Genomic DNA, 15,719 nt, shown 5'->3' with positions numbered 1-15,719 from the left:
GTAGTGGATGAAGCCCTGCCTATTCTATCTAATCCCACAGTCTTTTCCTAAACTAATAAACACAATGTAAACTAGGAGAGATCTCCAGCATGTACTTGCAATGATGATTCAGAATGAAAACAACCAGGTACTTGCCGTTCACTCTCCCTCATATTAAAGCTTTCTGGTCACTCAAATATACCAAGGCAAATAGCAAATTACTCGCCAAGTAACGAATAGCATAAATAGCGTACTATTAGTGCGAGTAACGAATAGTGGCGAATGTATTCTCTCATCACTAGCAGTAAATTATGCCAATTGTGCTGCACGTTATGTGCTGAGTAATGTTAAAGTCTTGTCTACCATCACTGGACTTGAAAGAAAACATGCATACCATATTGGGACATGCAATACATCCCTTGCATGGATAAAAGCCCCATTTATTTCCTTTTAATCTTATCTTGATGTGATATTTTCTTTTTTAATAAATTTGCAAAAATGACTACATTTCTGTTTTTTTTTCAGTCAAGATGGGGTGCAGAGTGTACATTAATAAGAACTTTATAAAACATTATTTTAAAATCTGAAATGTCCTACTGAAATGTACGTTCAGTAAATGCACTCAATACTTGGTTGGGTTGGAGCTCCTTTTGTATAAATTACTGCATCAATGTGGCATTGCATCGAGGCAACCAGCTTGTGGCACTGCTGAGGGGTTATGGAAAACACCACAGAAAAAACAGGCAAAGGTGCTTACCTGTCCAGGCCTCAAATCAAATGCACTGTCTATCATGCCATCTTTACTGAGGCTCGCTGCACCATGATAGTGCATTTGATTTGAGGCCTGGACAGGTAAGCACCTTTGCCTGTTTTTTCTGTGGTGTTTTCTCTAGAATAGTGGAGAGTTTTTTTCCTCCTGTTTAGGTGTTATGGAAGCCCAGGTTGCTTTGATAGCAACCTTCAGCTTGTCTGCATTGTTGGGTCTGGTGTCTCTCATCTTCCTCTTGATAATACCCCATAGATTCTCTATGGGATTAAGGTCAGGCGAGTTTGCTGGCCAATCACAGTGATACTGATGGTTTTAAACCAGGTATTGGTACCTTTGGCAGTGTGGACAGATGCCAAGTCCTGCTGGAGAATTAAATTTCCATCCCCAAAAAGCTTGTCGGCAGATGGAATCATGAAGTGTTCTAAAAAATTTTGTTAGATGGCTGCTCTGACTTTCATCTTGATAAAACACAGTGGACCCACACCAGCAGATGACATGGTTCCCCAAACCATCACTGATTGTGAAAACTACACTCTAGACCACAAGCAGCTTGGATTATGTGCCTCTCCACTCTTCCTCCAGACTCTGGAACCTTGATTTCCAAATTAAATGCAAAATTCACCTTGGACCACTGAGCAACAGTCCAGTTATTTTTCACCTTGGCCCAGGTAAGACTCTTCTGGCATTGTCTATTGGTCATGAGTGGCTTGATACAAGGAATTTGACACTTGCAGCCCATGTCCTGGATAGATGTGTGTGGTGGCTCTTGAAGCAATGACTCCAGCAGCAGTCCACTGCTTGTGAAACTCCCCCAAATTTTTGAATTGCTTTTTCTTAACAACCCTTTCAAGGCTGTGGGTTGCTTGTGCACCTTTTTCTACTACACTTTTTCCATCCTCTCAACTTCCCATTAATATGCTTTGATACAGCACTCTGTGAACAGCCAGCTTCTTTAACAATGATCTTTTGTGGCTTACCCTCCTTGTGGAGTGTGTCAATAACTGGCATCTGGACATCTATCAAGTCACCAGTCTTCCCCATTATTGTGGAGGCTTCTGAAACAGACTAAGTGACCCTTTTAAATGCTTAGGAAGCCTTTGCAGGTGTTTTTTGTTAATTATTCTAATTTACTGAGACAATTACTTTTAATTACTTTTGGGTTTTCATTGGCTGTAAGCCAACATCAACATTAACAGAAATAAACACTGGAAATAGATCACTCTGCTTGGGGTGACTGTTGTGAATTCCGCTCTTGGGCTCCCTCCGGTGGTTGTAAGTGGCACTTTTGTGAGTTCTGCTCTTGGGCTCCCTCCGGTGGTTTTAAGTGGAATGGCTGCTCCTTGGATTTAGCAGTCTGCAGCTGCTTCCACTGATTGTCTTTCTGCTCGGCTATTTATGCCTGGCTCTTCCCTTCAGCCAGTGCCACTTGTCAATGGTTCCTGGTTGGATTCACATCTTTGCTTGGATTTTCCTGATATCCTGACCAGTTCAGCAAAAATAAGTCCTTGCTTTGCTCCTTTCTGTCCACATGTTGTGGACTTATTCGTTCTGTGCATTCTATGTTTTGTCCAGCTTGTCAGTATGGATTAATTCAGTTAAGATGGAAGCTCTGGGAAGCAGATTTACCCTCCACACCTTTAGTCAGGTGTGGAGATTTTAGTAAACTCTGTGTGGATTTTTGTAGTTTTTAATACTGACCGCACAGTATCCTATCCTGTCCTATCTATCTAGCTAGACTGGCCTCCTGTGCTACATCCTGGTTTCATTCTGTGTATGTCTTTTCCCTCTCCACTCACAGTCATTACTTGTGGGGGGCTATCTATCCTTTGGGGATTTTCTCTGAGGCAAGATAGTTTTCCTGTTTCTATCTTTAGGGGTAGTTAGTTCTCGGGCTGTGACGAGGTGCCTAGGGAGTGACAGGAGCATCCCACGGCTACTTCTAGTGTTGTGTTGAGCTTAGGGACTGCGGTGAGTACAGGTACCACCTCCTTCAGAGCTCGTCCCATGTTGCTCCTAAACCACCAGATCATAACAGGTGACCACAGACCATGTCACTGTTCTCATCCTTTTTGGCTGTTGTATTTGATCACTTTTGCATTTTGTCATTGCTCTCACCATTATCGATACTGTACAGCATATGAGGCGGTGTCTACAACCCACAGAAGTTTCTCATGTTGTGCAGCTCTTTTAGAATGGCATATCAATGCAAGCTGTGGCAAGAAGGGTAGCTGTGTCTGTCAGCACAGTGTCCAGAGCATGGAGCAGATACCAGGTTACAGGCCAATACACCAGGAGACATGGTGGGGATCATAGAAGCACAATAACCCAGCAGCAGGACAGCTACCTCCTCCTTTGTGCAAGGAGGAACTGGAGGAACAGTGCCAGAGCCCTGCAAAATGAACTTTAGCAGGCCACTAACATCCATGTGTCTGCTCAAACTGCCAGAAGCAGAGTCCATGAGAGTGATATGAGGTCCCAACAACGACAAGTGGGAAAAAGTCAGAGATGATGAGGTCTTCGCAGTTCAAGCTCAGTGATCAGAATTTCTCACCATGATCTGCGGTGAAGTCACTGAGCTTGAACTGCGAATTCACTGACTCTTTCCCTGAGGTTACTGCAGTTCAGCCCTGCTGGGAACGCAGTCTCAGTGACCAGAGGTAACCTCGAAGATGTCACTGACGCTGCGTTCGCAGCAGCTCACTCACCATTACTTCTCACCCTGGACGGTTGCATTTTGGCACCGTCCAAGTTGAAAACTATTAACTCCCAGACATGGATTATGGCGTGGGAAAGAAAGATGAACAGGTGAGGGATAGTTTTTTTTTTTTCTTTAGTTTTATTACAGGAGACAAGGGATTCAGTGGAATTAGGCATTAGGTCACTATAACGGTGTTTATTATTTTTAAATAAAAATGGAAAACTGTATTTTGTTTTACTTCTAATATAGGACTTTATTCTGGCTGTGTCTTTATTTACCATATAACTATAGAATTAGTAATGGATAGTTGTCTTGTAGACAACTCCCCATTGCTACGCCATGGGCTTGATGTCACCAGACAATACAAATGTGGCATCAACCCCACAAATATGAACCCCACAGCTACAGCTACAGGGCAAGTGGGAAGAGCCAGGCAAAGTGCCAGAATTGGAACATCTAATAGATGTGTCTTTTTGGGCAGCTGTGGGCTGCTATTTTTAGTCTGCCGGGGGTCAATATCCATGGCCCCTTACCATCCTGAGAATACCAACCCTGTTGTGAATTCTGCTCTTGGGCTCCCTCTGGTGGTTACGAGTGGTAGTGCTGCTGTCTTTGGATCGCAGCATTTATCAGGTGTGTCCACTTGTTGCAATTTGGACTGGGCTATTTAGTCTTGCTTGATTCTTTAGTCAGTGCCAGTTGTCCATTGTTTTTGGAGGATTCACATCCCTACCTGGTCTCTCCTGTTTTGCTGTTCATTTCAACAAAGATAAGTTCTGGCTTTGTTTTTGCTGTCCACATGCTGTGGACCTTATAGTTCAGTGCTTTTTCATGTTTGTCTTGTCCAGCTTGGTCTGTGTAAGGATTTTTTCAGCCAAGCTGTATCTCTGGAGATGCAGATATACCCTCCATGTCTTTAGTCAGATGTGGAGATTTTGTATTTTCTGTGGTGGATATTTTCTAGGGCTTTAATACTGACCGCATAGTACTCTGTCCTATTCTTTCTTTTTGGCTAGAATGGCCTCCTTTGCCAAATCCTGATTTCAGTCTGCGTATGTCATTTCCCTCTCCTCTCACAGTCAATATTTGTGGGGGGCTGTCTATCCTTTGGGGATTTTCTCTGAGGCAAGATAGTTTTCCCGTTTCTATCTTTAGGGGAAGTTAGTCCTTAGGCTGTGTCGAGGTGTCTAGGGAGTGTTAGGTACATCCCACGGCTACTTCTAGTTGCAGAGCTAAGTTCAGGGTCTGCGGTCAGTACAGGTACCACCTTCTCCAGAGTACTTCTCATGCTGCTCTTAGGCCACCAGTTCATAGCACAACTCCCAGCTGTCAGTTTTAGCAAGGCTGGTTGTCAAAATGGGGGGACCCAACAACGTTTTTCAAATTATTTATTTAAATAATTAAAAAATACTATGTGGAGACCCCTCTATTCTTATTAACCAGCCTTGCTAACACTGACAGCTGAGGGTTGCAGCTCCAGCTGTCAGTTTTGCCTGGCTGGTTATAGAAAATACAGGAGATCTCACACCATTTTTTTCATGTATTTAGTTATTCATAGCACAGGTGGTGGATGAGGAATACTCCCATCAGCCACTCCTGCTGTCACTGAAATTAACGGCAACAAGTGTATGCATCAGTGAGTAATAGTCCCAAAAGCCACCACCTGCTGTCATTGTTCTCACTTGAATACAACTCTCATCATTCTCCTCTGCTCATACTGGTTGCCGGCAGAGTAAGGGAGAATGATGAGAGTCATTTTCAGCACCAGGCGCCGGGAAACAGCGCTTGCTGTACCGCTGCTTCCCTGGCACCCTGTTATGATCTGGTGGCCTAGGAGCAGCATGAGATGTACTCTGGAGAAGGTGGTACCTGTACAGACCGCAAACCCTGAACTTAGCAGCGCAACTAGAAGTAGCCATGGGGGGTACCTAACACTCCCTAGACCCCTCGACACAGCCTAAGAACTAACTACCCCTAAAGACAGAAACGGGAAAACTATCTTGCCTCAGAGAAAATCCCCAAAGGATAGACAACCCTCCACAAATATTGATTGTGAGAGGAGAGGGAAATAACATACGCAGACATGAAATCAGGATTTAGCATAGGAGGCCATACTAGCTAAAAAGGAAGAATAGGACAGAGTACTATGCGGTCAATATTAAAACACTAGAAAATATCCACCACAGAAAATACAAATCACCACATCTGACTAAAGACATGGAGGTTATATCTGCATCTCCAGAAACACAGCTTGGCTGCAAAAAATCCTTCACAGACAAAGCTGGACAAGACAAAACATGAAAATGCACAGAACTATAAGGTCCACAGCAGGTAGACAGCAAAATCCAAGCCAGGACTTATCTTAGATGAAATGAACAGCAGAACAGGAGAGACCAGGTATGGATGTGAATCCTCCAAAAACAATGGGCAACTGGCACTGACTAAAGGATAAAGCAGGACTTAAATAGTCCAGCCCAAATTGCAAAAAATGGATACACCTGATAAATGCTGCGATCCAACTACCGCAGCACTACCACTCATAACCACCGGAGGGAGCCCAAGAGCAGAATTCATAACAGTACCCCCCCTTGAGGAGGGGTCACCGAACCCTCACCAGAGCCCCCAGGACGATCAGGACAAGCCAAATGAAAGGCACGAACCAAATTGTCAGCATGAACATCGGAGGCAACAACCCAAGAATTATCCTCCTGGCCATAACCCTTCCATTTGACCAGATACTGAAGCTTCCGCCTCGAAAAACGAGAATCCAAAATCTTCTCAACCACATACTCCAACTCCCCATCAATCAACACCGGGGCCGGAGGATCAACAGAGGGAACAACGGGCACCACATACTTCCGCAACAAAGATCTATGGAACACATTATGGATGGAAAAAGAGGCTGGAAGGGCCAAACGAAAAGACACCGGATTGATAATCTCAGAAATCCTATAAGGACCAATAAATCGAGGCTTGAACTTAGGGGAAGAAACCTTCATAGGAACATGACGGGAAGACAACCAGACCAAATCCCCAATCCGAAGCCGGGAACCAACACACCGACGACGGTTAGCAAAACGCTGAGCCTCCTCCTGAGACAACACCAAATTTTCCACCACATGAGCCCAAATCCGCTGCAGCCTGTCAACCACAGAATCCACACCAGGACAATCAGAAGGCTCAACCTGCCCTGAAGAAAAATGAGGATGAAAACCAAAATTACAAAAAAAGGCGAAACCAAGGTAGCAGAACTTGCCCGATTATTAAGGGCAAACTCGGCCAATGGCAAGAAAGCCACCCAATCATCCTGATCAGCAGACACAAAGCATCTCAAATAAGTCTCCAAAGTCAGATTAGTTCGCTCTGTCTGGCCATTTGTCTGAGGATGAAATGCGGAAGAAAAAGACAAATCAATGCCCAGCCTAGCACAAAAGGCCCGCCAAAACCTAGAAACAAACTGGGAACCTCTATCGGACACAATATTCTCCGGAATGCCATGCAAACGAACCACATGCTGAAAAAACAACGGAACCAAATCAGAAGAGGAAGGCAATTTAGGCAAAGGTACCAAATGAACCATCTTAGAAAACCGGTCACAAACCACCCAGATAACCGACATCCTCTGGGAAACCGGAAGATCTGAAATAAAATCCATGGAAATATGCGTCCAAGGTCTCTCAGGGAGCGGCAAAGGCAGAAGCAACCCACTAGCGCGGGAACAGCAAGGCTTAGCCCGCGCACAAATCCCACAGGACTGCAGAAAAGAACGCACATCCCGCGACAAAAAAGGCCACCAAAAGGACCTACCAACCAAATCTCTGGTACCAAAAATCCCAGGATGGCCAGCCAACACAGAACAATGAACCTCAGAAATCACTTGACTAGTCCATCTATCAGGAACAAACAGTTTCCCCACTGGACAAAGGTCAGGTTTATTAGCCTGAAATTCCTAAAGAACCCATCGTAAATCAGGGGAGATGGCAGAAAGAATCACCCCTTCCTTCAGAATGCCGACCGGCTCAAGAACCCCAGGGGAATCAGGAAAAAAAACTCCTAGAGAGGGCATCCGCCTTAACATTCTTAGTACCAGGAAGGTACGAGACCACAAAATCAAAACGGGAGAAAAACAGGGACCATCGAGCCTGTCTAGGATTCAGTCGTTTGGCAGACTCGAGGTAAATCAGATTCTTATGATCGGTCAGGACCACAATACGGTGCTTGGCCCCCTCAAGCCAATGACGCCACTCCTCAAATGCCCACTTCATAGCCAACAACTCCCGATTGCCGACATCATAATTGCATTCCGCAGGCGAAAACTTCTGAGAAAAGAAGGCACACGGTTTCATCAAGGAACCATCAGAATTCCTCTGAGACAAAACGGCCCCTGCCCCAATCTCAGACGCGTCAACCTCAACCTGAAATGGAAGAGAAACATCCGGCTGACGCAACACAGGGGCAGAAGTAAATCAGCGTTTAAGCTCCTGAAAGGCAGAAACAGCCGCAGAGGACCAATTCGTCACATCAGCGCCTTTCTTCGTCAAATCGGTCAGAGGTTTAACCACACTGGAGAAGTTGGCAATAAAACGATGATAAAAATTAGCAAAGCCCAAGAATTTCTGAAGGCTCTTCACAGATGTGGGCTGAATCCAATCATGAATGGCCTGAACCTTAACCGGATCCATTTCTATAGATGAGGGAAAAAAAATGAAGCCCAAAAAAGAAAGCTTCTGCACTCCAAAGAGGCACTTCGACCCCTTCACAAATAAAGCATTATCACGGAGGATCTGAAATACCATCCTGACCTGTTTCACATGAGACTCCCAATCATCGGAAAAAATCAAAATATCATCCAAATATACAACCATGAATTTATCAGGATAACTCCGAAAGATATCATGCATGAAGGATTGGAACACAGATGGGGCATTAGAGAGTCCGAATGGCATCACAAGGTATTCAAAATGGCCTTCGGGTGTATTAAATGCAGTTTTCCATTCGCCACCCTGTTTAATACGAATAAGATTATATGCCCCTCGAAGGTCAATCTTAGTAAACCAGCTAGCCCCCTTAATCTTAGCAAACAAATCAGTAAGCAAAGGCAAAGGGTATTAAAATTTGACCGTGATCTTATTCAAGAGGCGATAATCAATACACGGTCTCAAGGAGCCATCCTTCTTGGCAACAAAAAAAAAAACCTGCTCCCAATGGTGAAGAAGATGGCCGAATATGCCCCTTCTCCAAAGACTCCTTAATATAGCTCCACATGGCGGCATGTTCTGGCACAGACAGGTTGAAAAGTCGACCCTTAGGGAACTTACAACCTGGAATCAAGTCAATAGCACAATCATAGTCCCTATGTGGTGGAAGGGAACTGGATTTAGGCTCATCGAATACATCCTGGAAATCTGACAAAAACTCAGGAATTTCAGAAGAGGGGGAAGAGGAAATTGACATCAAAGGAACGTGACCATGAACCCCCTGACAACCCCAACTAGTCATAGACATAGATTTCCAATCTAACACCGGATTATGTAGCTGTAACCATGGAAAACCCAGCACAATATCATCATGCAAATTATGCAACACCAGAAAACGACAATCTTCCTGATGGGCTGGCGTCATGCGCATGGTCAGCTGTGTCCAAAACTGAGGTTTATTTTTAGCCAACGGTGTAGCATCAATCCCCCTTAAAGGAATAAGGTTCTGCAAAGGCTGCAAGGGGAAACAACAACGTCTGGCAAATTCTAAGTCCATTAAATTCAGAGCGGCGCCTGAATCCACAAATGCCATGACAGAAAATGACGATAATGAGCAGATCAAGCTCACAGATAACAGAAATTTAGGTTGCGCAGTACTGATGGTAACAGAACTAGCGATTCTCTTTGTACGCTTAGGGCAATCAGAAATAACATGAGCAGAATCGCCGCAGTAAAAACACAACCTATTCTGACGCCTAAATCCTTGTCATTCAGCTCTAGACAAAATCCTATCACACTGCATAGGCTAAGGGCTCCGCTCGGAGGACAACGCCACAGTGTGCACAACTCTGCGCTAGCGCAAGCGCCGATCAATCTGAATGGCCAGAGACATAGAATCACTCAGACCAGCAGGCGTGGGGAACACCACCATAACATCTTTAACGGATTCAGAAAGACCCTTTCTGAAAATTGCCGCCAAGGCATCCTCATTCCATTTAGTCAGTACAGACCATTTTCTAAATTTCTGGCAATACGATTCTGCGGCTTCTTGACCCTGACACAGGGCCAACAAGATCTTCTCAGCTTGATCCACAGAATTAGGCTCATCATACAATAACCCCAATGCTTGAAAGAAAGAATCAACATTAAGCAAAGCAGGATTGCCAGATTCCAGGGAAAATGCCCAATCCTGTGGGTCACCACGCAGCAGGGATATGATGATTTTAACCTGCTGAATGGGGTCACCAGAAGAACGGGGTCTCAATGCAAAAAATAGTTTACAATTATTTTTGAAACTCAAAAATTTGGATCTGTCACCAAAAAATAAATCAGGAGTGGGAATCTTAGGTTCTAAGGCAGGAGTCTGAATAATAAAATCTGAAATACCCTGTACCCTAGCAGCAAGCTGATCCACACGAGAAACTAACTCCTGAACATTCATGTTATTACTAGGTTCCGTAGCCACCCAGAGATTAAGAGGAAGGAAAAGGCCAAACAGGCTAAGGAAAAAAAAAATGGCTCAAAACCTTTCCTCCCTTCTTCTGAGATGCAATTAACTCATTGTTGGCCAGTTGTACTGTTATGATCTGGTGGCCTAGGAGCAGCATGAGACGTACTCTGGAGAAAGTGGCACCTGTACAGACCGCAAACCCTGAACTTAGCAGTGCAACTAGAAGTAGCCATGGGGGGTACCTAACACTCCCTAGACCCCTCGACACAGCCTAAGAACTAACTACCCCTAAAGACAGAAACAGGAAAACTATCTTGCCTTAGAGAAAATCCCCAAAGGATAGACAGCCCCCCCACAAATATTGACTGTGAGAGGAGAGGGAAATAACATACGCAGACATGAAATCAGGATTTAGCATAGGAAGCCATACTAGCTAAAAAGGAAGAATAGGACAGAGTACTATGCGGTCAGTATTAAAACACTAGAAAATATCCACCACAGAAAATACAAATCACCACATCTGACTAAAGACATGGAGGGTATATCTGCATCTCCAGAGACACAGCTTGGCTGCAAAAAATCCTTCACAGACAAAGCTGGACAAGACAAAACATGAAAATGCACAGAACTATAAGGTCCACAGCAGGTGGACAGCAAAAACCAAGCCAGGACTTATCTTAGATGAAATGAACAGCAGAACAGGAGAGACCAGGTATGGATGTGAATCCTCCAAAAACAATGGGCAACTGGCACTGACTAAAGGATAAAGCAGGACTTAAATAGCCCAGCCCAAATTGCAAAAAATGGATACACCTGATAAATGCTGCAATCCAACTACCGCAGCACTACCACTCATAACCACCGGAGGGAGCCCAAGAGCAGAATTCACAATAGCGCCCACCGTGTGTTACTGATGTAGCACACAGTTGTCCCACATTTTACACACACATACACTGACATTTCTGGTAGCAATTTGACGTTAGCATGATTGCCGTGGGAACATTTCTTTTGGCGCTCGTGCTGATGCCAGATAGGTGAAGTGAGTTTATTGACTGTGAACTCCCAGGACCTTTCTAATGGCATTGGGAGCTTGACAACTTTCTCATGCTCACGGTAACATCAGACAGGTCCTACAAGTTCACTGCGAGACACTGGATAAGTGAACCTATTTAGATGTATGCTGAGCACCTTGAACCCCAAGGTGCTACTCAGAAGTTTATAACATTGAGCCATTATAATAAAATCACATTTTTCCCACAAACATGCATTTCATGAAGGTAACAGGAGAGATTTCACCATGCAAATTCTTGTGCAATCTCTCCTGAGTATACAGATACCCAATATGTGGAGTAAAACTAATGTTTGGGCACACAGCAGAGTTTGGAAGAGGAGCGCCATTTGACTTTTTGAATGCAAAATTTGAATAATTAGCAAACATTGCGTTTGGAGTGCCCCTGATGTGCCTACACAATAGAAACCCCCCAAAAGTAACACTATTTTGGAAACTAGACACCTCAGAGAACTTGCCTAGATGTGTAATCAGCACCTTGAACCCCCAAGTGCTTCATAGAAGTTTATAACGTTGAGCTGCGAAAATAGAATCAAATTTTTCCCCAAAAAATCTTATTTTATCCACAGTTTTTTTATTTTCACAAGGTAATGGGAGAAATTGAACCCCAAAATGTGTTGTGCAATTTCTCCTGAGTACTCAGATACTCCATATGGGCCCCTGATATGCCTAAACAGTGGAAACACCCCACAAGTGGCTCCATTTAGGAAACTAGACCCCTCAAGGAATGTATCTAGATGTGGTGAGCACCTGGAACCTCCAAGTGCTTGACAGTTGTTTATAATGTAGAGATGGGAAAATTAAAAAATGATATTTTTATAAGGGTGAAAGGAGAAGATGGACCCCAAAATCTGTTGTGCAATTTCTCCTGAGTACACCGATAACCCATATGTGGTGAAAAACTACTTTTGAGGCACAATGCAAAGCTCAGGGGGGAAGAAGTGCCATATTTAAGTTCAGACTTTGCTGGATTGGTTAGAGGGTGTCATGTCACATTGTTAGAGCCCCTGAGGTGCCAGAATAGCAGACCCCCCCCAATAAGAGACACTATTTGTACTGCATAGCCATATGGCGATACTCGGGAGGGACAGAGCGCTCTTTGCCTCCTGGAGCGCAGATTTTCCTAGAATAGTTTGGAGACTTCTTAGACAGAGCCCTTAAGTGCTAGAAGAGCAGAACTCCCCCCCCCCCCCCCCCTCAAATGATCCCATCTTGGAAATTATACCTCTTAGGGAATTTATCTACTGGTGTAATGACAATTTTGACATTATGGGTGTTTTCCAGAAACAAGCAGCAGTGGATGTTGCTGAGTGAAAATTGCAAACTGCTGATGTAGTGACTAGTATGTTGTAGTGACAAGTACGTTATGCCCAGCTCATACTTCTGGAGACACGCACTTGCAAATTAGGAGTGCTCTCATCGCTATAGAAATGCCAAATATGTGGACACTAAATGTGGTTTAGGCACACTTTTGGCTCAGAATGGAGGTGGTTATTCAGATTTGAGAGTGCAGAATTTGCTGAATTTCCTTTGAGAGTGGAACCATATAGCTTTTTCAGAGCTTTTGTGCTACCAGTGATGTGTATGCCCACTATATTTCCATTGACAGATGAAGGGCCTCAGTGCGGACTTTTTTGTAGATTGAGTTGATTTGTGATCATATTTATCTTGTGCTCTATGCTGAGCACTTATTTTGGGTTTCCATCTATATCTCCGAGTGACATGAATCAGATGAAACCACCGAAGTATCCATTCACTATAATGAGGCAGTCGAGTTAACTGTGGTGAACCGCATTTTTATGCACTTCTAAAAAGATGGACAACACTGAATCATAGGCCAGACGGTGTCCCCAGTGTCTCCATCTATCTCATTATAGGGAATCTTATGCAGGGTGTTCAGTCTGAATTATGTATTTCAGACATTTACACGGAAACCCCGTTGTAAGCGCTCAGCTGAGCTCTACTGCAATCTTTGGGAGGCAGAATGAACAAATCAACAGGAGGTGTTGTGAATTCTGTTGTCAGGCTCCCTCCTGTGGTCATGAATGGTACTTCGGCTGGTTCTGTCCATGGACTTCCTCTGGTGGGTGTTTCTGAGTTTCCTTCCACAGGTGACGAGGTTAATTCGTTAGCTGGCTGCTCTATTTAACTCCACTTAGATCTTTGCTCCATGCCACCTGTCAATGTTCCAGTATTGGTCTAGTTCACTCCTGGATCATTCTTGTGACCTGTCTTCCCAGCAGAAGCTAAGTTCCTGCTTGTATTTTCTTTGGTTGCTATTTTTCTGTCCAGCTTGCTATTTTTATTGTTGTCTTGCTTGCTGGAAGCTCTGGGACGCAGAGGGAGCGCCTCCGCACCGTGAGTCAGTGCGGAGGGTCTTTTTGCGCCCTCTGCATGGTCTTTTTGTAGGTTTTTGTGCTGACCGCAAAGCAACCTTTCCTATCCTCAGTCTGTTCAGTAAGTCGGGCCTCACTTTGCTAAATCTATTTCATCTCTGTGTTTGTATTTTCATCTTTACTCACAGTCATTATATGTGGGGGGCTGCCTTTTCCTTTGGGGAATTTCTCTGAGGCAAAGTAGGCTTTATTTTTCTATCTTCAGGGCTAGCTAGTTCCTTAGGCTGTGCCGAGTTGCATAGGGAGCGTTAGGAGCAATCCACGGCTATTTCTAGTGTGCGTGATAGGATTAGGGATTGCGGTCAGCAGAGTTCCCACATCCCAGAGCTCATCCTTTATTATCAGTAACTATCAGGTCATTCCGTGTGCTCTTAACCACCAGGTCCATTATTGTCCTGACCACCAGGTCGTAGCAGTACAGGTGGCCCAAAGTACTAATGCATCTCAATAGAGGGATAAGAGAAGTTCTGAGACCATTTTTTTTTTCTTTGCAGTGTGTTTTGTCTCTCTTTTCCCCTTTACCTCTGGGTGGTTCAGGACACAGGTGTAAACATGGACATTCAAGGTCTGTCCTCTTGGATAGATAATCTCACTGCAAGGGTACAAAACATTCAAGATTTTGTGGTTCAGAATCCGATGTCAGAGCCTAGGATTCCAATTCCTGATTTGTTTTTTGGTGATAGATCTAAGTTCTTGAATTTCAGAAATAATTGTAAATTGTTTCTTGCCTTGAAACCTCGCTCCTCAGGTGACCCTGTTCAACAAGTAAAGATCATTATTTACGTGGTGACCCTCAAGACTGGGCATTTTCCCTTGCGCCAGGAGATCCGGCATTGCGTGATGTTGATGACTTTTTCCTGGCGCTTGGATTGCTTTATGACGAACCTAATTCAGTGGATCAGGCAGAGAAAATCTTGCTGGCTCTGTGTCAGGGTCAGGATGAAGCGGAGATATATTGTCAGAAGTTTAGAAAGTGGTCTGTGCTCACTCAGTGGAATGAATGTGCCCTGGCAGCAATCTTCAGAAGGGGTCTCTCTGAAGCCCTTAAGGATGTCATGGTGGGATTTCCCATGCCTGCTGGTTTGAATGAGTCTATGTCTTTGGCCATTCAGATCGATCGACGCTTGCGTGAGCGTAAAGCTGTGCACCATTTGGCGGTACTATCTGAGCATGGTCCTGAGCCTATGCAATGTGATAGGACTTTGACCAGAGCTGAACGGCAAGAACACAGACGTCGGAATGGGCTGTGTTTTTACTGTGGTGATTCCACTCATGTTATCTCCGATTGTCCTAAGCGCACTAAGCGGTTCGCTAGGTCTGCCACCATTGGTACGGTACAGTCTAAATTTCTATTGTCCGTTACTCTGATTTGCACTTTGTCATGCTATTCTGTTATGGCATTTGTGGATTCAGGCGCTGCCCTGAATTTGATGGACTTGGAGTATGCTAGGCGCTGTGGTTTTTTCTTGGAGCCCTTGCAGTATCCTATTCCATTGAGAGGAATTGATGCTACGCCTTTGGCCAAGAATAAGCCTCAGTACTGGACCCAATTGACCATGTGCATGGCTCCTGCACATCAGGAGGATATCCGCTTTCTGGTGTTGCATAATCTGCATGATGTGGTCGTTTTGGGGTTGCCATGGCTACAGGTTCATAATCCAGTATTGGACTGGAAATCTATGTCTGTGTCCAGCTGGGGTTGCCAGGGGGTACATGGTGATGTTCCATTTTTGTCTATTTCATCTTCCACTCCTTCTGAAGTTCCAGAGTTTTTGTCGGATTATCGGGATGTATTTGATGAGCCCAAAGGCAGTGCCCTACCTCCTCATAGGGATTGCGATTGTGCAATTAATTTGATTCCTGGTAGTAAGTTTCCTAAGGGCCGATTGTTCAATTTATCTGTGCCAGAACACGCCGCTATGCGGAGTTATATAAAGGAATCCTTGGAGAAAGGCCATATTCGCCCGTCGTAATCACCGTTAGGAGCAGGGTTCTTTTTTGTGGCCAAGAAGGAAGGTTCTTAGAGACCTTGTATTGATTACCGCCTTCTTAATAAAATTACAGTCAAATTTCAGTATCCTTTGCCGTTGCTGTCTGATTTGTTTGCTCGTATTAAAGGGGCTAGTTGGTTCACCAAGATAGATCTTCGAGGGGCGTATA

The sequence above is a fragment of the Ranitomeya imitator genome, chromosome 4, assembly GCF_032444005.1.
Source record: "Ranitomeya imitator isolate aRanImi1 chromosome 4, aRanImi1.pri, whole genome shotgun sequence".
NCBI classification, from domain to species: domain Eukaryota; kingdom Metazoa; phylum Chordata; class Amphibia; order Anura; family Dendrobatidae; genus Ranitomeya; species Ranitomeya imitator.
The sequence above is the reverse complement of the archived record's forward strand: the minus strand, read 5'-3'. Positions refer to the sequence as shown.